Source organism: Garra rufa, chromosome 1, assembly GCF_049309525.1.
Source record: "Garra rufa chromosome 1, GarRuf1.0, whole genome shotgun sequence".
NCBI lineage: Eukaryota > Metazoa > Chordata > Actinopteri > Cypriniformes > Cyprinidae > Garra > Garra rufa.
This window is the reverse complement of record NC_133361.1, coordinates 57,368,622-57,391,534: the sequence shown is the minus strand read 5'-3', so window position 1 is coordinate 57,391,534 and position 22,913 is coordinate 57,368,622. Positions and strand designations below refer to the sequence as shown.

The following is a 22,913-nucleotide window of genomic DNA, read 5'->3' as shown; positions in this document are numbered from 1 at the left end:
GTCATCATTGTACCAATGAGCAGAGCGTACAAAAGAAACAGATCGTGATTTCAAAGGTGCCAACATGTCCAGACAAGACAAGAGAACAGAATTCAGCTTAGAAACTTTATCATCCAAATCATAAGCTGGAGAAACACAACTTAAATGAGAGTCAATGAAGTTTGAAAAATCAATGGGATCAATAGATCTCCATTTACGATAGTTAATGATGTGAGAGGACAGAGTGGTCATGTCAGGAAGTTCCATGTTAAAAAAGACAGCCTGGTGGTCAGACAGTCCCAAATCTGAAGTTGACAGCTGAGACACAAATTAACCATTTGTAATCATAATCACAAGGTCTAATGTGTGGCCTTTATCGTGTGTAGGACAGTCCACAAGTTGGATTAAAGCAAAACACTCCAATAAGGACAAAAAGTCTTTTGTTGTTGTAGAGTCTTTTATATCCATATGGATGTTAAAATCCCCCAAAAGAAGGATTCTTTCATATTTGAGGCAAAGCAAAGACACTATATCAGAAAATTCCGATAAAAAGTGTTTATTTGTCTTAGGAGGCCTGTAGACTGTAGCCACTGCAGTAGATAGAGGCGCAGAAACACTCAAAACAAGGAATTCAAATGAGTCGAATTTGGGAACAGCCACGGGACATGTTATACTGTTGATTATGTAACACAATGATACCCCCACCTCTTCCAGGGGAGCGTGGTAGGTCACATAATCCATAACCAGCTGGAGTTAGTTCATTAAAAAGAAGGACGTCAGTTTCTTTGTGCCATGTTTCATTTAAACAGACAAGGTCCAGCTTTTGTTCTAAAATAATGTCAGATAAAATAACAGCTTTGTTGTTGACAGACCGCGCGTTAAACAGAGCTGATTTCAGCAAACGCGGTGAAGCAGATGAAACCGGGGCAACCTCAGCACGCTTTAGTGCAGACAGGTTATCAGAATTTACCGGTGTAGGTCTAAACAGCTGTCTTCGGGATTTGCGCAGGAATGATGGAAGAGCAACAGTTTTTGATGTTGAGCATAATAAACTACGCCTTGACGAGCGATGTATGTAACGCTTAGGTTGCAATATTCCAACACGACTGCAGAGAGCACGTAATTCGGCAGGAGAAAGTTTCCCTTCAAGTTCAGCAACTGAAGTGAAGTGTACCTGAGAGCCATACGAGTAAAGTCCACACCAACAACAGCCTCGCAGTGGTGTAAATCCTGAGCCAGGTAACAGGAGAGTAAAATCCAACAAACGGCACTCAGAGATAATAGCAGAAATCCAGCGAGTGAAACACGATTACTCATCACGCTAAAATAAAGAGACGAAGGCAGGGTCCCACTTTATATTAAGTGTCCCTAATACCTGTGAACTTACATGGTAACTAGATGTGTACGTAGCATGTAACCACAGTGTATGTACACATTGGTAAATTGTATCTACAGCTCTAATGCTGGTGTAATTACACACATGTAACAACTCACTGAATAGCATTTGTAAGTACAAATGTTTAACAAGAATTATGTAACTACATTTTGTAACAACAATATGTACTCACAGAAGTTTTTACACTTCCACACAGTCTTCAATACTGCAGTTAACAGTTTGGAATGCCCGGAAACATTATTGAAATCGTGATGATTCCTATGCAGGCTACATATAATTTTTGTATTCATGTATTTGTGAACACTGAATTAGAATTAAAGTATCAATTTGTAATACCAGTGTACTTACATGGTAACTCCTCAGGAACTGTCTACTTAATATAAAGTGTAAAATGGTCACAACTTACTGAGTAATATATAAAATGTAAACCTCTGTGCAACACTTTAATATCAGTGTACTTACATGATAACTCCTCAGGAACTGTCTACTTAATATAAAGTGGTCACAACCTACAGAGTAATATATAAACTGTGTTTTCAAATGCATTATTAAATAGTTCACTTAATATGAAATTATAACTTTCCATCCTGTTCTGTGTAATTTCTGTTGCCAACTCGTTTCCAAGCATATGCAAACATAATGTTTAACAAGACTACACTTTAAACCTTTAAAATAAATAACATTTCTACAATCGTTTAACCATTTATGTAATATTAACTTAGTTTGTAGCGGTGGGACACAGCAGGCGTTTTCTGACATCCCTGCGACTAACAATAAAACCATAAAATACACCGAACATGCATCATAATTATAAAATGAAAATTTTATTTGTGCGCTATAAGATCTTCAGAATCCATACCATTGCGAGGAACATGTCTTTGCGAGAAACAAATCTTTATCTTTATTTTACGAATTCAAATACAACCGCGTCAGGAAACGGCAGTTTTTACGGCAGGAAAATCGAGCTCTCATTGGCTCTCGCCAGCATTCGTCACAGTTTACGACATGCCGTGTTTCTGGTGAGATGTGTTTGAATGTTGCGCGGGCGCATACTCTTTGGCTGCATTTACGGAGAGGATCAGGAAAATAATCTGGATAATATTTCAGCGAATAATAACTTTAATTCTGCTCTGCACCTCAAACAAACCTACTGTATTCTGCCAGAGAGGACTGCGGCTGCAAAAGCATCGCCATTTGGATTACTTTTTGGTATGGCTGTTGATATTTTTGCATTAAATAAATGATTGTAATTGCAATTTTCTGTCTGTCATGTTTTTTTCATTACTGTACTGAGAGAGATATGGTTAACGTTAGGTTTAGAAGTAGGAGTGTGATTAGTGACTATAAAAATATTTTTTATGCTATATTGTTAGTAAAAATGGTAATTTCCCTGGATATATTTTTGTCAGTTACGATTTATATCCTTTTATATTTGCTATAAAATGGGTAGCTTTAGGTTTGGGGGTAGGTTAAGGGGGCTAAAAATGTAAATCGCGTATTAATAAAATGATAAAAAGGCATTGATACGAATATTTAATGAAATGAAGGATACGTAAATATTTTACGTTTTTAGCAAAACATACGTAGCTATTTGTACGTTTTAAACGTTGAAATACGTCTAAATTGTACATTTTCGCATCAATAAAAACTTACAAAAATGTACGTTTTGTGCATCTAAAAATACATATAAATACCAACGTATAAACAATGAGACAAGGCTGGACCATTTTACACTTTATATTAAGTAGACAGTTCCTGAGGAGTTACCATGTAAGTACACTGAAATTAAAGTGTTGCACAGAGGTTTACATTTGATATATTACTCTGTAAGTTGTGACCATTTTACACTTTATATTAAGTAGACAGTTCCTGAGGAGTTACCATGTACCAAGTACACTGGTATTACAAATTGATACTTTAATTCTAATTCAGTGTTCACAAATACATGAATACAAAAAATATATGTAGCCTACATAGGAATCATCACGATTTCAATAATGTTTCTGGGCATTCCAAACTGGTAACAGCAGTATTGAAGACAGTGTGACAGTGTATTGTTGTTACAAAATGTAGTTACATAATTCTTGTTACACATGTGTACTTCCAGAAGTGAAAAAAGTGTTGCTACCAATGTCCTGTTACACATTTGTACTTACAAATGCTATTCAGTGAGTTGTTACATGTGTGTAATTACACCAGTATTAGAGCTGTAGATACAATGTACCAATGTGTACATACACTGTGGTTACATGCTACGTACACATCTAGTTACCATGTAAGTTCACAGGTATTAGGGACACTTAATATAAAGTGGGACCCAAACTTAAAATAGGTTAAAATAAAGGGAAGAGAGGAGCGGCAGCCAAACGCGCCAGCGTACCCTTTCAACCGGAAGAGTATCTTCCGTAATGGTGCTTCAAATAACGTTATCCAAAGAAACAAGTGTTAATGATAAATCTCCCGTGACGTTTGTACTGGCTACTGTATACAGGCCACCATACAGAGTTTATTAAAGAATTTGCTGATGAGTTAGTGTTGGCTGCAGATAAAGTCTTAATAGTAGGTGATTTTAAACATCCATGCTGATAATGAAAAAGATGCATTGGGATCAGCATTTATACACATTCTGAACTCTATTGGGTTTAGACAACACGTCTCAGGGCCTACTCATTGTCAAAATCATACTCTAGATTTAATACTGTCACATGGAATTGATGTTAATGGCGTTGAAATTCTGCAGCAAGGTGATGATATCTTTGATCATTTACTAGTCTTGTGAATACTCCAGATAGCTAAAATTGTAAATTCAACTCTATGTTACAAGTATGGTAGAACAATCACTTCTACTACAAAAGACTGCTTTGTAAGTAATCTTATCTGTATTCCTCAGCATGTCTAATAGCTCAGAAAAAACGTCTAGCCTGAGTGGTAGTATCTAACACGGCCTGGGGAAGGCCAGTGAGGTCTACCACGTCCCATCCAGAAGCCACACTTGCAGGTTCCACAGATCGGGATGAGGGTGCCAAATAGTGCCCATCTCCTGAAAAAGAAGGTCCTTCCTCAGGGAATCTTCCAGGGAGGGGCTGCCGTGAGAAGCATGAGGTCGGCAAATCAGGTCTGGGTGGGCCAAAGCGGCGCAACCAACAGGACCTGCTCCTCGTCCTCCCTGATCTTGCACAGGGTTTGTGCAAGGAGGCTCACTGGGGGAAAGGCGTACTTGGGCCCTGGAGGCCAGCTGTGTGCCAGGGCGTCCCTGCCGAGGGGAGCCTCGCTGAGGGAGTAAAATAGCTGGCAATGGGAGGATTCCTGGGAGGCAAACAGATCTTTCTGAGCCTCCTCGAATCAACTCCAAATCAGCTGGACCGTCTGGGGATGGAGTCGCCATTCTCCAGGAAGAGTGAGCTGTCGTGAGAGCAAGTCTGCTGCTTGATTGAGCTCTCCTGGAAGATGAACGGCACGCAGCAACTTGAGCCGCGTCTGACTCCAGAGGAGCAGATGGCGAGCGAGTTGTATCATGCGACGGCAGCGTAGACCCCCTTGGCGGTTGATGTACGCTACAGTGGCAGTGTTGTCCGAGCGGACGAGCACGTGCTTGTCACACAGCATCGGAAGAAACTGACGCAGCGTAAGAAGTACTGCTAGCAACTCCAGGCAGTTGATATGCCATTGCAGTCGAGGTCCCGTCCAGGACCCCGAAACTGCTTGCCCGTTGCATACGGCACCCCAACCCTTCATGGAGGCATCTGTATTGACTACAATATGCCTGGACACCTGTCCTAAGGGTACTCCGGGCCGTAGGAAGGCAGGGTCTGACCACGGGCTGAAAAGGCGGCGACACTCCGGGGAAACGCCAATCCGGAGTTTAACGCGGCGCCATGCCCATCTCGGGACTCGGTCGTGAAGCCAGCGCTGAAGCGGTCTCATATGAAACAGGCTGAGTGGCGTAACTGCGGCTGCCATATGCCCCAGGAGCCTCTGAAAGGTTTTGAGAGGGACCACTGTCTTGTGTCTGAAGAATTTCAGACAATTCAGCACTGACTGCGCACGCTCGTTGGTGAGGTGCGCTGTCATGCTGACCATGAATTCATGTCATGAATCCCGCTCCAGACCAAGTAAAGAGATCCTCTGAGTTTGCTCTTCTCTTGGTTGACCCGAAGCCCCAGATGGCTGAGTTGCTGAAGCACCAAGTCCCTGTGTTCGCACAACAGGTCTCGCGAGTGAGCTATGAGAAGCCAGTCGTCGAGATAGTTGAGGATGCAGATGCCCTTCCGCCAAAGAGGGGTTAGGGCACCCTCCGCGACCTTTGGGAAGACGTGGGGGGACAGGCCAAATGGGAGGACTTTGTACTGATAAGCCCGACCCTCGAAAGCAAACCGAAGAAACGGTCTATGTCGAGGCAGAATCGAGACATGAAAGTACGCGTCCTTCAGGTCGATGGCTGCAAACCAATTCTGGTGACGAATGCATGAAAGAATGGGCTTCGAGGTAAGCATCTTGAACGGTAGCTTGTGAAGGGACCAGTTCAGAACTCAAAGGTCCAGGATTGACCGTAACCCACCGCTCTTTTTGGGCACGATGAAGTAAGGACTGTAAAACCCTGACTTCATCTCGGCTGGAGGGACCGGCTCGATCACGTCCTTCGCCAGGAGGACTGCGATATCTGCACGCAGAACAGAGGCATCCGCGTCTGAGCGGACAGTTGTGAAAAGGATGCCCTTGAACCTGGGCGGATGCCTGGCGAACTGAATCGCATAGCCGAGGCGTACCGTCCGGATCAACCACCGAGATGGGCTGGGGAGCTCTAACCAGGCCCCCAGTCGATGTGCTAGTGGGATCAACTGGACGTTGACTGATGTGACCACGGTGGGGCAGCCCAGAAGGGGAGGGGAGAAGGGTCTGGTCTCAGAAGAAGGAGGGTGGGTACCACCGACCCGTAGGCCTTGGGCACCTCCAGTCCGATCCCCTTGGCGGCCCATAAGAGCATAGCCGACAGTTCGACGTCCGCCTCGGACAGGGCAGCAACCACGGGCGGGTGCTGGCCAGCTGGGGCTTCCACCTCTGCTGCTGATAGCTCCCCCTCTGTCATCCTCGGGTGCCCCAAAGGAGATGCTAGGCTTGCTGGGCGGGGGAGCAGTCTGCTTCGGAAGCACCACGGGGCTACGTGGTAACTCAGAAGACGGGGTTTTGCCCGGCGGTGCATTCTGGACCGTCACCGTGAGGTCCCCCAAGCGCCTAACCGAGGCAGCCGCCAAGCCTTTACGGCTCGCTGAACTGGCCCGGGTAGATGACGAGGGGAGCCGTCTCGCGAACGAGAGGCGGGACATCAGCGTAGCCATGGTCATGCGCTCACAGTGAACGCATGGACCATCCACAATCGCTGCCTCAGCGCGTTTTAAGCCCAGGCACGTAAGGCGGTGATTGTGGCCATCGAGGGCGGTAAGAAAGCTACTACATCCAGAAGTACATGGTCGGAAAGACATCCCGAAGAATATCTCTCAACGACCGTGTAGAAATTCGCTCTTTTAGAAGACCTGGTTCGCCCAGGGAGGACCGCGGCACAACTGTGCACTCAATTTGCTCGCTGGAATGCGAAATAGCCTTTAAAAAGGCTCGTCAGGTCTGTGCTGGCAGCGGCAGCGCGTGGAGACTCCTCCCACAGCAGTACAGCGGCACCAGCAGCAGCAGGATAGAGAGCGCAGTTTCTCTTTCAAAGGGTAGATTTCGTCAGAATCGCGAGGTTAGGCTCTGAAGTGAGTGCACGCTGCCATCTTATATACCATATGTATGGAGGAGTGGCTGTGCATGCAAATCTCACTTGTCAATTCCCATTGGCTTTTTCTCTTAAGATCAGAGATGATTGGTCTCTCTAGCGAGTTCCCATATGTAACTTCGTAGTAAACGACTGAAGGGGAACTATCTTTTCTAGCACTTTAGATACGGTTGCTCATTTACGCTTAAGGAAGATTAAGGAAAACAGTCCGACACCATGGTATAACAAGCACACTCATGCCCTAAAGCAGGGGTGTCAAACATGTGGCACGCGGGCCGAGTACGGCCCACTAAGGCCGCGATCACACCGAACGCGTTTTTGCAGTGAGAGGCGCCTTTTTTGAATGGTTTTCTGTTGGCAGTGAGCGTTCTGCCAGCTCCTTATGCAGCCCGGGCGCCTCGCGTTTTCGGCGCCTGCTGCATCTCTCGTTTTTGCAGAAGCGCTCTGAGCGCCTGAAGTTGAAAAAAAAAAAAAGCAACTCTGAGCGGAAAAACGGCCGACGTCATTCACGTTTTTTCCATTGTCCAATCGAATGAATGGCCTTCTGTTGTGGTGACGAAAGTTTACCGTTGCTTAAAAAGTCCCGAGACTGCAAGAAATGGAGGAGAAACTTTTGGTGTCTGTCGTGGGTAACCCAGAGCTGTATTTTTTAGGGTTTCTGACAGTTTAATTAACAGCAAAAAACAAAGATTTTAGAGCGCTCGTGCTATAATCCTTTGATTTGACTGACAGGACAGCTGTTTTGGTCGTTGCCTATCAACATAAAAAAAATGGCAGCACACTGCTCTTTTTTAAAAGTCACCAAAAAAAAAAAAAATCACGTTTTTAGAACTAAAAGACGCGTTCGGTGTGATCGGGGCCTGAGTCGTCCAATACCGCTCGCGGAATGCTTTGAACAATAATGTTTAATATTAAATCTTTTTTTATTTTCATTATTATTAGTAGTAGTAGTGTTAAATAAAGTCTATGTACGAGTATTCGCGGTAATATCGTCTTTGGTTTTATTCATTTTTATTTTATTATTGATAATTTCATTTTGCTTGTATTGCGCTTCAGCAGGAACCGCTAACACGAATGCGCATTCTAAAGCAGCGCCTAAATCAAATTTCGAACACGTCGGCTAACTGAAGAGATGTGTGGCAAGCACTCGCGTGTATGGTAAAGGCAGCGGAGCTTGTGTGTCCTGAGAAAAAAAAAAAAACAGGCTTTTGACAGTATTAGCTTGTCAAGAAATACAGTGGCTGAAAGAATTGGGGACCTTGCAAGAGACTTGAACCGTCAGCTGAAAGACAAAGTTAAGATATTCATTGCTTTCTCTGTAGCACTCAATGAGAGGACTGACGTTAACGACGTAGCTTGTTGCTGATGTTGATGCACTGTTTACCCCGCCCGCTCCGTCCGGGAGGCGAGTGGTAAAATAACAATTATTATTGATTACTAATTTTATTCAGTGCATTACAACTAAAATAATACCTTAAAAATAAAAAGAGACAGAATTTTACGATCTGAAATTTCTTATACTGGTGAACCCCTTTTAGTCCAAGTATCCAGTATGCGTTCATTTAAGTTCAGAACGGCTCTAATATAGAGAAAACCTGACCGATTTCATCAGAGATTGCGGAGAGTCACGTCCAGATGTCAGTTAACGTTATTCTTTTCAGCGTGGATTTGTTTTAAAACCACGAGTTATTAAGCGTATATATGTGTGTGATCAGATCAGCAGTTAAAATGAACCATCCATTCATCATATCAGATATCATCATGCAAAACTAAGAATTAGATTAGAATAACTGCAATAGGAAGATCGGGTGCAGTTAGCTAAATCGGAGAAATATACAGGGGCGGATAATTTATTTGAATCTGCGGATTCGAGTGACGTTTGAGCCATATAGCTCATCTGCGCATCTCAGTACATATGTATACGTGCGTATGTCAAACCTAATGCATTACAGATGCATTCTAGATGTTTATTTGTTAAAGTTCTCATTTCTAGTGCCTGCTTATAGTTCCTATCCAAAGTATTTTTTTCGTTAGAATTAACCATTATTTTTTTTACATATAAGCTTTCGAGTTCTGAAATATGTTAAAGGCAGTTTTTTTAATTGTGAAGTGTTTTTCTAGTTTGTAAATTATTTTGTAGCATATAGCTTCATATTTAATGTAACTGTCTATACACAATCTTTAGCATTTGTTATTTCTTATTTTCTCATTACTAAAAAGTATCTGACAAATAATATTAATATTCAAAGGAAAGGGTTTTGTTTGCCATTACTTAGACAACTTTGTTTTCCCAAAAAGGAATACGAGTGTTAATGAACAGTTTCTGAGGACTTATTACATGCAGTTTTACAGAATATTGTGTCTTTCTAGTTTTTTATTTTTATTTTTTATTATTACAACAGTACAGCAGTAATGACTTTATGAACTTCTTCACTTCCAATATCGATACTATTAGAGATAAAATTGGACTTCCGGTTATGATGCTTTGCTGAATGACCCACTATTGTCCTATTTAATACTATAAAGGTGCTTTAACACAGCCCATATTGTTAAAAGCGCTGTATAGGGGGGCGCTGTACCGCAAACGTGATGCGGGCGCAGGTGAAATTTCAACTAAATAACAAACAGACCCAGAAGTTTATTTTATTTTTTTTATTTTTTATTTTTTGATTTATTTATTGAATTTTCATAACAAAACACACATATACATAATTAACATATAAACATTATAAAAATAATAATAAAATAAGTTGAAAAGAATCAATAAAAAAATACTAATTAAAATAAATAAATAATAGCTTAGTAATAAATGCGTGCTACTGACTTGACAATACAAGTGAACAATTTGGATAAATGAAATCATAATAGTACAGTGTAGATGGAAAATTACTCAAGAGAGACTGCATCCAACTGCAGAGTTCTAACATGATCAATGAAGGGTAGCCATATAGCTGAGAATTTTAACATGGAGCCACGAAGACTGTGTTTAATTTTTTCTAATTTAATAAAAAATAAAGCATCTTTTATCCACCGAGTGTGAGAAGGGGCATGAGGACCTTTCCAATGCATCAGAATACAACGTCTAGCTAGTAAAGTGAGAAAGGCTACCAGCCCAACAAAATGAGATGACAATGAGTAATTAGAAGGCAAGACTCCAAACAACCCAATAAGTGGAGAGGGAGAAAGTTTAACAGATATGGTAGCTGAAAGTGAATCAAAAACTGACTCCCAAAAAGTAAACAGAGCAGGACAAGTCCAGAACATGTGGGCTAAATTAGCTGGTTCTAGATGACACTTGTCACAACATGGATCAATATTGGGAAATATACGGGCTAGCTTACTTTTGGACCAGTGTACCCTGTGCACAACTTTACACTGTAAGACTCCATGGCGAGCGCAAACAGATGAATTATGAACACGCTTCAAAACTAACTGCCATGTCTCTGTATCTATCTCCATGTTAAGGTCTCTAGCCCAGGTAACCCGAAGACAATCAGAAGCCTGGGGCTGATATGTAAATAAATGATTGTATAAAGTAGAGATAGCTCCTCTCTGAGAAGGATTCGTATTGAGAATCATGTCGAAAAGGGTAGAGGGTGGACTCATGGGGAACCCAGGAAAATGCTTACGGGCAAAGTCCCGGATTTGCAAATATCTAAAAAAATGTGACCCTGGCAAGTTAAAAACTTGAGTCAATTGTTCAAATGAAGCGAACGTTCCATCAAAGTAAAGATGCTTAATAGAAATTATCCCCCGGTTCACCCAAGTCGCAAAGGCCCCATCAGTGAGAGAGGGAGGAAAGAGGGGGTTAAGGTTTACTGGACATAAAAGAGGTGTTGACTGTAAAGTAAAATGCCGTCTAAGTTGACACCAGATCTTTAGACAGTTCTTAACTATAATATTATTGGAAAATGTTGAAGGCGATAATGAAAGGGGAAGACAGAGAAGAGACATCAGTGAAGATGTATCACATGCAGCCTCCTCAATCCCTAACCAGGGGGGCGGCTGAACATCAGAACTACACCAGAATAACATATTTTTGACATTTGCAGCCCAATAATAAAACAAGAAGTTGGGTAATGCTAAACCACCCAACTCCTTGGTTTTTTGTAAGACACCTTTTCGTATTCTGGGAGTTTTCCCATTCCAGATAAATTGAGAAATAGAGCTGTCTAAAGAGTGAAAGAAATGCTTGGGAATAAAAACTGGTATGCATTGAAAGATATATAAAAATTTAGGCAATATATTCATTTTTATACAATTTATCCTACCTGCTAGAGAAAGAGGCAATAAAGACCAACGTTGAAAATCTTTAGTCATTTGATCCAGCAGTGGAGAAAAGTTACACTCAAAAAGGTCAGAATAGTTTTTAGTTACACAGATGCCCAGATAATTAAAATGATCTAGAGATTTCTTAAACGGGAGTGTTGAAAGAGGATAAGATATGGCCGCCGAGTTTATAGGCATTAGCTCACTCTTATTAAAATTTAGTTTATATCCTGAAACCTGTCCAAATTTCTCCAATAAGTCTAATGCTTGGGGTATGGATCTGTCTGGATCAGAGATAAAAAGCAAAAGATCATCGGCGTATAAAGACAGTTTATGCACAGATCCCCCCCTTGTGATCCCCATCATCTGACTGGACCTAAGGGCTACAGCCAAAGGTTCAATAGCAAGGGCGAACAGTATGGGGGAGAGTGGACAGCCCTGCCGAGTACCACGTTGAAGAGGAAAATATTCAGAATAGTCATTGTTGGTACGGACACGAGCTAAAGGAGAGGCATACAGAAGTTTAATCCAGGAAATAAATTTACTGCCAAAACCAAATCTTTTTAAGGTGTAAAGCAAATAAGGCCACTCCACCCGGTCAAATGCCTTCTCTGCGTCCATCGAAATAACCAATTCAGGAGTGGTGGATGTTGAAGGAGAGTATAATACATCAAATAAACGCCTAATGTTGTGGAAAGAGTGTCTTCCCTTAACAAACCCTGTTTGGTCTGTAGAAATGATTGAAGGCAAAACAGCCTCTACACGCCTTGCCAGCATCTTGGCTAAAATTTTAACATCCGCACATAACAAAGAAATAGGGCGATAGTTACTACAAAGGAGCGGATCTTTACCTTTCTTTAATATTAGTGAGATGGTGGCCTGTCTTAAGGTTTGTGGAAGAATGCCGGATTGAAAGGATTCATTAAACATGTTTAAAAGTAATGGGGAAAGTTTATCAACAAACGCTTTAAAGAATTCAGTGGGCAGACCATCAGGCCCAGGGCATTTCCCACTCTGCATTGAAAATAATGCACCTTTAATCTCATCTACAGTAAAAGGCTCGTCCAAACTAGAAGATGTCTCGGGGTCAATAGAAGGAATGTTTAAGGGGTTAAAAAAAACATCAAATTCAGCCTCTTCAGCTAAACACTCAGAAGCATACAATGAAGAATAAAAACTCCTGAATTGGTCATTAATAGTTTGAGGGTTAATAGTTGTACCATCATTGGTATTGATTTGTAAAATATTTTGAGTTGAGACAAATTGTCGAATTTGGTGCGCCAATATTTTGCCTGGTTTATCGCCAGATTCATAATAATTATAACGAGACTTAAGTAATGCTTCAATTGCCCCATCAGCGGCCAATAAATCAAATTCAGACTTTTTAATAAGCAAATCTTTGATAAGTTCAGGATCGGGTGCATCTGCACATCTGGACTGTAAGTTTGACAAGTCCCTAGAAATAGAGACCCCCTTTTCAGCAGTATTTTTTTTCCGAAAGGCAGAGTAGGAAATGACCTCTCCACGTAAATAGGCTTTGCATGCCTCCCAGATTGTTGATGCTGACATGTCCGGGTTAACATTAGTAGAAATAAAGAGATCAATGCGACTGTTAATAGTTTCAATGAAATCTGGGTCAGTAAGAAGAAATGAATTAAAGCGCCAAGGGGATCGTGTAAACGATACACCCGAGAATGAGATATCCACTGTGATGGTACCATGATCTGAAATTACTATAGGACTATAAAAACAGTTACAAACAGAAGAGAGCAACTTATTATCAATAAGAAAAAGGTCAATTCGAGAAAAGGTACCATGTACAGGAGAAAAAAAAGAAAACTGCTTATCATTGGGGTTAAAAAAGCGCCATACATCTGAGACTGCATACTGCTCCATAAACAGCTGAATGATTTTAGATGATTTAGATTGAGAAAGGGGCTTATTGGAAGAGCGATCTAGTGAGGGATCAAGATAGCAGTTGAAGTCTCCACCCAGAATAAGCTGACTAGAAACTAAGTCTGGAAGAGAGAAAAGAAAGTTTTTATAGAAGTCCTCATTATCCCAATTTGGGCCATACACATTAGCTAAAGTTAATGTACTACCAAAGATTTTCCCGGTAACAATAATAAAGCGACCATTAGGATCTGATATAACTTTAGAAACAGATAGAGGTACAGATTTGTGCACTAGGATTGCAGTCCCACGAGCCTTACTTGAAAATGAAGAATGGTAGATTTGGCCTACCCAACCTCTACGAAGTTTCATATGATCAGATGGTTTAAGGTGGGTTTCCTGCAAAAAAGCAATTTTTGTGTTTAAACTTCTCAAGTGTTCAAACACTTTATTGCGTTTCACAGGTGAATTTAACCCCTTCACATTCCAGCTGATAAATCTCAAAGCACCGCTGGATGACAAACTTGTGTTACGATTTAACATGCGCACTTTTTAGAGGTAATATTCCAATCTACAACCATGCCAAATTACCGAAGACAAAAAAAAAAAAAGGTAGTAGCACGCAGGATTGTAAAGTTAAAGAAAGAAAAAAAAGAGAAAATAAATAAATAAAAAACAGACACCAACAACACGAACACAATAAACATACTCACCCCAAACCAGTTGCCGAAAGGAACAGCAACGAACAGCACTCTGATACAAGGATCAGCTTAGATTAATACTTCCTTATACCAATCGCACTGCCCCCACATTAAAGTGTAAATAGATTTAAAGAACACAAGTTAAACCTTATCAATCGAACATATCAAAATAAAACACAGAGCCCTGAAGCTAAAACGTATGCAAACCGCACGGGCTACCTATGCAGAAAAACTGCATTAAACTAACAGCAAACCTACCAAGCAAGGATTAATACACGTATCAAGATTCAAAGTTAAAAAAAAATAAAAAAAATAAATGAAATAGATTTAAAGGGGGAAAAAGGCCAACACCGCAAAAATAGCAACGGCTCAACAAGTCATCACTAAACAGAAAGTGTCCGTTCGCTTTCTTATGAGTTCGTGTAAACCTTTAACGAACTTGACAGCATCCGAAGTAGACAGGAGCACAGTTTTTTATTCGTTGGGTAGAGTGGTGCGCAACCAAAACCACAGTGCAACTGTGGATACTGAAATGAAGATACAAAACTTAATAAAAAAAATGGACCGGTTATTTACGCAACTACAGTCCATAGTAAAACGACGTGAAAAAAGAAGAAAGAGTCAGCACCACAATACCAGCAACGGTGTAACAAGGCATCAATAATCAGAAAATGCCCGTTGGCCTTCTTAGGAGCTCGTGTTTAAGTCCTGAACGAACTTGACAGCATCCGATGCAGACATAAGGAAAGTTTTATCCCCGTTGGGTAGAGTGATGCGCAGCCTGGCTGGATAAAGGAGCGCGGGCTTGTACCCGCGTTTGTAAAGCTCAGCCATCGAATCCCTGTACTCGGCGCGCTGCTTCAATACGTCGGGGCTGTAGTCATCAAACATGCGAATCTGATAGTCCTTATAATGCAGGACGCCCCTTTTGCGAGCCTCGCGGATTACAAGGTCTTTAACTTGAAATCGGTGAATACGCAAGATGACTGGCCGCGGTTTTCCTCCCGGCGCTGGCTTGGGTGCGAGGCTCCGATGTGCTCGATCAATCTCGGGGGGCGAACTGAGGACCTCCGAACCAAGCACATCAATAAGCAGCTGAGAGAAAAACGCTGATGGACGAGGGCCTTCAATCGATTCAGGCAATCCAATGATTCGAATGTTTTGACGTCTGCTGCGACCCTCCAGATCAGCTACTTTGTGTTTGAGCAAATCATTGTCTTTCTGCAACGCAGAGAAGGCACCCTCAAGTTGCTGGAGCCGTTGGTCAACTGATGTAGCGTTTACTTCGAGAGAATCAATGCGTTGCCCGTGATCGTTAATTGTTGATCGGATGCTATCCAGCGTAGACGCAAGGGAGTCGAAAGAGGATTTGAAATCGGCCGAAAGGGCCGCTCGGTGTTCGTCCAGCAGCGAGCTTATGTCGGCCATGGAAATCGGCGGGCACTCCTTTTCCCTTTCTGCTTGTTTTCCTTTAGCTTTAGACATGATAAGACAAGCTAAACAAATACAGCCCGTTTGCGAAACTTTGTTGACTCTACCGATGAAAAAATAAAGGTTTAACAAGAAACTTAAAGATAAAACCGTGGGAGCAAGCTAAGCGTGCGACTACTCTGCACACCTCATAACCGGAAGTCCATTTTATTTGTTTTTTAAGTGTGATTTGATTTGTGAATACATACTGGCACAAAGTTAGTGGAAACTGTGTGCAAAATGGAGAGCTATTCATGAGGGGGAATCACTCACAGCTGAAATGTTGAAGCAATCGCTTGAATCCATGGAAAATTCAAAAATTTTCTTTCTCCTAAAAATCACAATTATGCACAATGTGCTGGTCTGTAGTGTCCATAGTTTGATCTGAAACGAGTTTGACTCCATTCTAACCTTTTTTTTTTTCCTTTTTCTTTCTTTCTCCTGTTAAGTGTTACATGGACAGACATCTATGCTGTGGTCTGTATATTTAATTTATGCCTGTTCACCTGATGATACGCTCAGTTTATTTTTTGCGTATCTTAGACGTTTATTTTCTGTGTTTTCTTGTCTTATATGGGGATTTGCATACACCTGGTTCAGGGAGGTGTTGAAGTGGGTGGGGGTTACAGGTTTGTGGTTTTCATTTTTTTTTTGTCATCTCCTTTTCCTCCTGTTGTGGCTATATATTTTGCATTGCACATTGCACGCATCTGCTCTTTTTGTACATTTTCAATATCTCGGTACATATCTGTAATATTTTTCTCTTATCCTTATATCTATAAACAGAGTCATTCATTTTGTGAGCTGGAATGTGAAAGGTCTTGGCCGTCCTTCTAAGCTTAAAGTGAAAACTCACTTGGATGGCTTACAAGCTAAAATTGTCTTTTTACAGGAAACCCATCTTAATATCTCTGCCATGCTAAATTGTGTAGAAGATGGGTTTCACAATCCTTTCATTCCTTATTTTCTAGTAGAGCAAGGGGAGTCGATATCCTTATTCATAAAGACATTTCTTTTACGGTAGACCGTAATGGCAGATAAATCATAGTATATGGGCTACTGTTTAATACCCCTGTGGTACTGGCTAATATCTATGTGCCTAATTTTGATGAAGATACATTTTTTCTTTCTGTTCTACCAAATTTACATTCAAGCTATTTGATTATCAGGGGATATTTCAATCTTTGTTTAAATCCTCAACTTGAAAGAGCTTCTCAAAGAGGAGCAATCCTCTCAAAGTCAGCAAAAATAATAAATTCTTTTCTTAATAATTATGCAGTCACAGATGTTTGGCACAGATGTTTGACACCCTTTCTACTGTTGCTACAGAGGAGATGTTGATTAAATCAAGACATGCTTTTTATGAGTATGGTAAGAAGGCAAACAGGCTCTTAGAACATCAGCTCAGACAGTCCTCTGCTTCCCATATTATTCCAGCTATTAAAACACACAATACCTTATTGTCAGATCATCACGAAATTAATAACTAATTTTTGGAATTTTATCAGTTGTCCCCTGTCACCTCTTTTGTTTGCAGTCGCAATAGAGCCTTTGGCCATCGCTTTGCACCAGAATTAAAAAATAGCTGGTATAATCAGAGCCTCATGCTTGCCTTCTTCGCTAACAGCTTTAGTTTATGCTCCTCTTTCCTTTTCCTGTGACAAATTTACTAAAAATCCACTTGTAAGATCTACACTTAAAATCTGGAAACAGATTAGACATCATTTCGGTTGGCAAACTATGTCCCCTAATTCTCCTATTCATTTTAATCATGTCTTCAAACCTTCAATAATTGATAAGTCTTTTACATCTTGACATCTTGGCATGCTAAAGGCATTAAGGAAATTAAAGGCTTGAACCATGAGGGAGCTTTCTGTTCATTCCAGCAGATGTGCGAGCAGTTCTATATTCCTAATAATACTTTTTCCTGCTACCTCCAAATTCGCAACTTTGTGCGTAAAATGTTCCCTCAGTTTCCTGCTCCGCCTCCATGTTCTCCATATGATCATGTATTGGAGGACCCTCTAAGATGGAAAGGCATTATATCAACACTTTACTGTAAAATGTTGACCCCTCTCCATACATCCCTTTCCCAAGTAAAAGATTTGTGGAAAGATGACTTAGAAATAAGAAATATTGCACTCATTAAAATTAATAACTGAGCAGACGGCCAAGGGAAGCTTTTGTTATTTCATCTCGTTCCCTTCTTGAGCAATTAAAAGTGCGAAGCTGTTGCTTCAGAGTTTCGATTGAGCCTTTTTGCGTGCTGGCGATACATTTGCGACTGACTGAGCCGAGGAGGCGTCCCTAGCTATTATCAGTAAAGCATTGTTGGTTGTGTATTTAACTGCGTCAGACCAGCTGTCAGCGGAAGCGTTCAGCCTCCTCGCGTGAAGACCGATGAGAGTAAAGACCTGCGACTTTTCCTGCGTGACTTATCCGAGCAACGACACCGACAACACACTTAAGTACAACTTTCCTCTCTCTTACTCTTCTTTCTGTCCTCCTCTATCATGTTTTTCCAATTCATTCCGGTGATCTTTACACATCGCTCTAACATCACATGCACACGACGACGCAATATTTCTAACCTGCGTCCTATTAACATCTCTTCCACTGAACCGTTCTCTTTCACGGTTGGTCTCTGGAACTGCCAGTCAGCTGTCAACAAAGCTGACTTCATTTCAGCCTTTTCTTTGCAATCTGGTCTGAGCATCCTAGGCTTAACTGAGACCTGGATTCGTCCAGAAAACTCTGCAACCCCAGCCGCTCTATCTACTAACTTCTCCTTCTTTCACACCCCTCGTCAGACTGGAAGTGGTGGGGGTACGGGCTTGCTCATTTCTAACAACTGGACATACTCAACCCATTCTCCTTCATGCACTTATAACTCATTCGAATCTCATACAATTACTATAACATCTCCTATCAAACTCCATGTTGTGGCAATTTACCGCCCTCCTACTCAACTTGGCATCTTCTTAGAGGAGCTGGATGGGCTGCTGTCCTCATTCCCAGAAGATGGCAGCCCACTTCTAGTCTTTGGTGACTTTAACATTCACATTGACAGACCTAATGCTACAGACTTCCATTCACTCCTAGCTTCATTTGATCTCAAACGCATTATCACTACATGCACTCACAAATCTGGCAACCATCTTGACCTCATCTACACACACAATTGTATTTCAGACAACATCTTGGTCAAACCCCTACACATCTCTGACCACTTCTTCATTTCATTTGAACTACATCTTGCTACTTGTGCACCCCCAACTCCCCTGCCTGTCACTTTTAGACGAAACCTACGCTCTCTTTCTCCCTCCCACATTTCTTCACTAGTATCCTCCTCTCTTCCCTCTCCAACCCACTTCTCATCCATGGATACTAATGCAGCAACTGACACCCTATGTTCGACACTTACTTCTTGTCTAGATGATTTATGCCCTCTCTCCTCCAGGCCAGCACGGGCTACTCCTTCAAACCCTTGGCTATCCGATGTTCTTCGTGAGCATCGGTCCAAACTCAGGGCAGCCGAGAGAAAATGGCACAAATCTAAAGACCCATCTGACTTGAGTATGTATCGGTCTCTGCTTTCATCTTTCTCTATTCATGTCCATACTGCCAAATCTTCATATTTCCACAACAAGATCAACAATGCTGCGGACGCACGGAATCTTTTCAAAACTTTTAACTCACTGCTCTGTCCCCCTCCACCTCCTACAATCACTTCTATAACACCTGATGATTTTGCCACATGCTTTACACACAAAACTACATCTATCAGTAGTCAGTTCTCAGCTCCACACTTACAGGAACTAAAATCGACCACACCCACAACCAAAACTCCCCTCTTCTCCTTCTGTCACCACTCTGAGGAAGAAGTATCCAAACTTTTCCTCTCCAGCCATCCGACGACTTGTCCCTTAGATCCTATCCCCACACACCTTCTCCAAGCAATCTCTCCCACAATCCTACCAGTGCCCACACACATCATCAACACATCTCTTCTCACAGGCACTTTCCCCACTACATTTAAGCAGGCCCGGGTAACCCCACTGCTCAAAAAACCTACACTTAACACTTCACTCATTGACAACTACAGACCTGTCTCCCTCCTTCCATTCATAGCAAAAACACTGGAATCAGCTGTCTTCAACCAGCTATCTTTATTTCTCACTCAGAACAACCTATTGGATGCTAACCAGTCAGGTTTCAGGAGTGGTCACTCAACTGAGACTGCGCTACTGTCTGTCACTGAAGCCTTGCGGACTGCAAAAGCTGATTCCAAATCATCAGTACTTATTTTGTTGGACCTATCTGCAGCTTTTGACACGGTGAATCACCAGATCCTCCTGTCGAACCTCTCATCGCTGGGCATCACAGGGACACCACTTCGCTGGTTCAAATCCAACCTCTCTGGTAGGTCTTTCAGAGTGGCCTGGGGAGGTGAGGTATCTAAAACTCATCAACTGGTCACTGGGGTTCCTCAGGGATCAGTTCTTGGACCTCTCCTCTTCTCCATATACACTACATCTCTGGGTCCCATCATACAGGCACATGGCTTTTCCTACCATTGCTATGCTGATGACACACAGCTCTATCTTTCATTCAAACCAGATGATCCATCGGTAGCTGCACGGATCTCAGGCTGCCTGGCGGATATCTCTGCATGGATGAAGGAGCACCATCTACAGCTCAATCTGGCAAAGACTGAGCTCCTTGTCTTTCCTGCCACTCCAACTCTACAGCATGACTTCACCATCCAGTTAGGTTGATCAACAATTACCCCATCGACTTCAGCCAGAAATCTTGGTGTAATCTTTGATGACAAATTAACTTTCAAAGACCACATTGCTAAAACTGCTCGATCTTGCAGGTTTGCATTGTACAACATCAGAAAGATCAGGCCCTTCCTAACAGAGCATGCTGCACAACTCCTCGTCCAGGCCCTGGTTATTTCTAGGCTGGACTACAGCAATGCTCTTTTAGCCGGTCTTCCAGCATGTACAATCAGACCTCTACAAATGATTCAGAATGCAGCAGCACGGCTGGTCTTCAATGAGCCCACAAAGGCCCATGTCTTTCTATTTTCTACTTTATTTTCTAAAGTTGGAGAAAATCAAACATTCTATAAGAGGCTCATCTAGCTTTGATAAAGCTTGGGACCCTTTCAAGCAGTATGTCAGGTAACAGGTTCCATTTTTGAACATAGACTGAATTTTAGTATTTTTTTTCTCTTTATCAGTTAAACTCTGTTGTACGATATTGATTGTGCATTTTTATTGTATTCCTAAGCCACACTTTTATTTATTTGCATTTTATTTTATTTATTTTTTTAATTATAATTTCTCAATTGTATTAAGCTGATCTTGTCTTTTGTTCTGCTTTGTATTCTTCTTTGTAATATTGTCCTAAAACTCATAAATAAAGTAAAAAAAAAAAAAAAAAAAGCGCTGTATAAATAAAGGTGACTTAACTTGACTACTTGATTTGTGTACTTCATCTACCACTAATTACACACCACATGGTTCCACGACAACACAGTTAAGGGCATCTGGTTTCCAGAGAACAGTTTACTATATATATCAAGGTTATAAAATCAGACAATGATAGATTATTGGAGTATATTATTGAGAAAAAAACCTGCTCTGGAGCATGTTGGCAATATAATGTAAGTTACCATGCTGATGAATACCACTAAAAACTATTTCTTAAGACTTCTTAAAACAAAAAAAAGCAAACTAAACTATAACATGCATTTCCGAGGGCATCTGTTTTGTGACACTCTGTAATTCACGTATAACTGAAATACTTGTACTCACTTTTTTATGGTTGAGAATGATTCCATTATGTCAGTCCAGAAAGACAGGAATTCATCCTTAGGTAATTTTGGTAGACAAAGGGCAGTGCAAAGACGAAAAAGAGTCCCAGTGTCTAATTCTAGATGATACTGTTTCCACACATACAGCATAATAAGAGCAGCCTTCAGTGGCTCCTTGATGAAAGTACTCTTTTCTCCGCTGTCTTTCTGTAACTCTGGAGTCACCTGCTGAAGCATGAACTGCCTCAGAAGCTTGCTCACCTGACAAATGAAAATGAGACTATGTTAAATTTCATGTTGACATTTGCATAAAGGCATAGTTCACCAAAAAGTGAACTGATTTGTTCCAAACTCATACTGTATAACCCCCTTTCTTTAGGGTAACACAAAAGAACTAATATTGCTAAAGTATATAATATTGCTCTGACAATACTAGTGTCAACTATATATGTCTTACATCTAATGTCTTTTCTTCCTTCTTTCCTTCTTCACTCACATTTATATAATTCACTTATAACCATTTTAAGTTTAATAATCACATTAGGTTGTATCATAACTCCTGGTTTTTAGTCTCCAAATTTAGGAATGATAATTAATTAATTAATTTCATTGAAATGATAATCAAGAGACTTAAGACTTTTGTTATACTATTTCAGATTTTAAGAACCTTTTACAGCCTTGAATTTGATCTAACACAACGTAAGAGATTTTAAGGACAGAACCCTGTAGTAAATAATATACATTCCAATAACTAGCCAAATTCAGTAATCATCAAAATGTTATTATAAAAGTAGTGAATTTGGCTTGTGTGTTATATATTATAAAGTATGATGTCTGACATCATAAATGTGAAACCTGGCTCATACGTCCTGACGTACCAATTTTGAATTATAAAAAACAACAAAGATTTAAAACCTTTTCTAATTTCTAATTTTCTAATTTTGCCTTTTCTAATGCTTAAAAACCCCAGTCCCATTACGGAAAAGAGCATCCTGCATATTCTGCAGGATTGCTTCATTTGTATTCCATGGAAGACAGTCATAGAGTTTTGGAATGACATGCAAGCACTGCAATATTGACGATTTTCATTCTTGTGTGAACTAATATTGTCATGTATGAATGCGTTCATTATATTCTGCAATCCAAAAGGTTTACTCACATCTTTTTCATCGTACTTGAGTGAGTACCATTTCATTTCGGTCTTTTCAAATACAAAAGGATTTCCATATACTTCATAAAACTGTCGTAGCTGACTAAAGAAGCTGTTGAGGTTAATTTTGCCCCAGTTTCTCAGGAGGTCAAAAATAGTTCCCAGCATGATTGTACCAGCGATTTCTCTCCCATGAATTACATCTTTCCTTTGATCAGGCCAAAAAGCATCTTTGAGGCGTTTCAACATACTCTTTGAAGGTTCTACACAGATGATATCATCATACTGATGCCATTCTCCTGCAATACACCAAAAGAAAAATTAAGTCTGTTAACACACACACACTTACTGATCCCAAACTTTTGAACAGCAGTGTATATATATATATATATATATATATATATATATATATATATAGATAGTCAAGGCCGAAATTATTCATACCCCTGGATAATTCTGAC

General features: G+C 40.9%; 1 protein-coding gene across 1 annotated transcript in view; it reads left to right on the top strand.

Annotated features, from left to right (window-relative positions):
* Nucleotides 1-22,913, top strand: part of rnf213a (ring finger protein 213a) — a 306,385-nt gene that overhangs the window by 47,475 nt on the left and 235,997 nt on the right. The gene's annotated exons all lie outside the window — the stretch shown is intronic.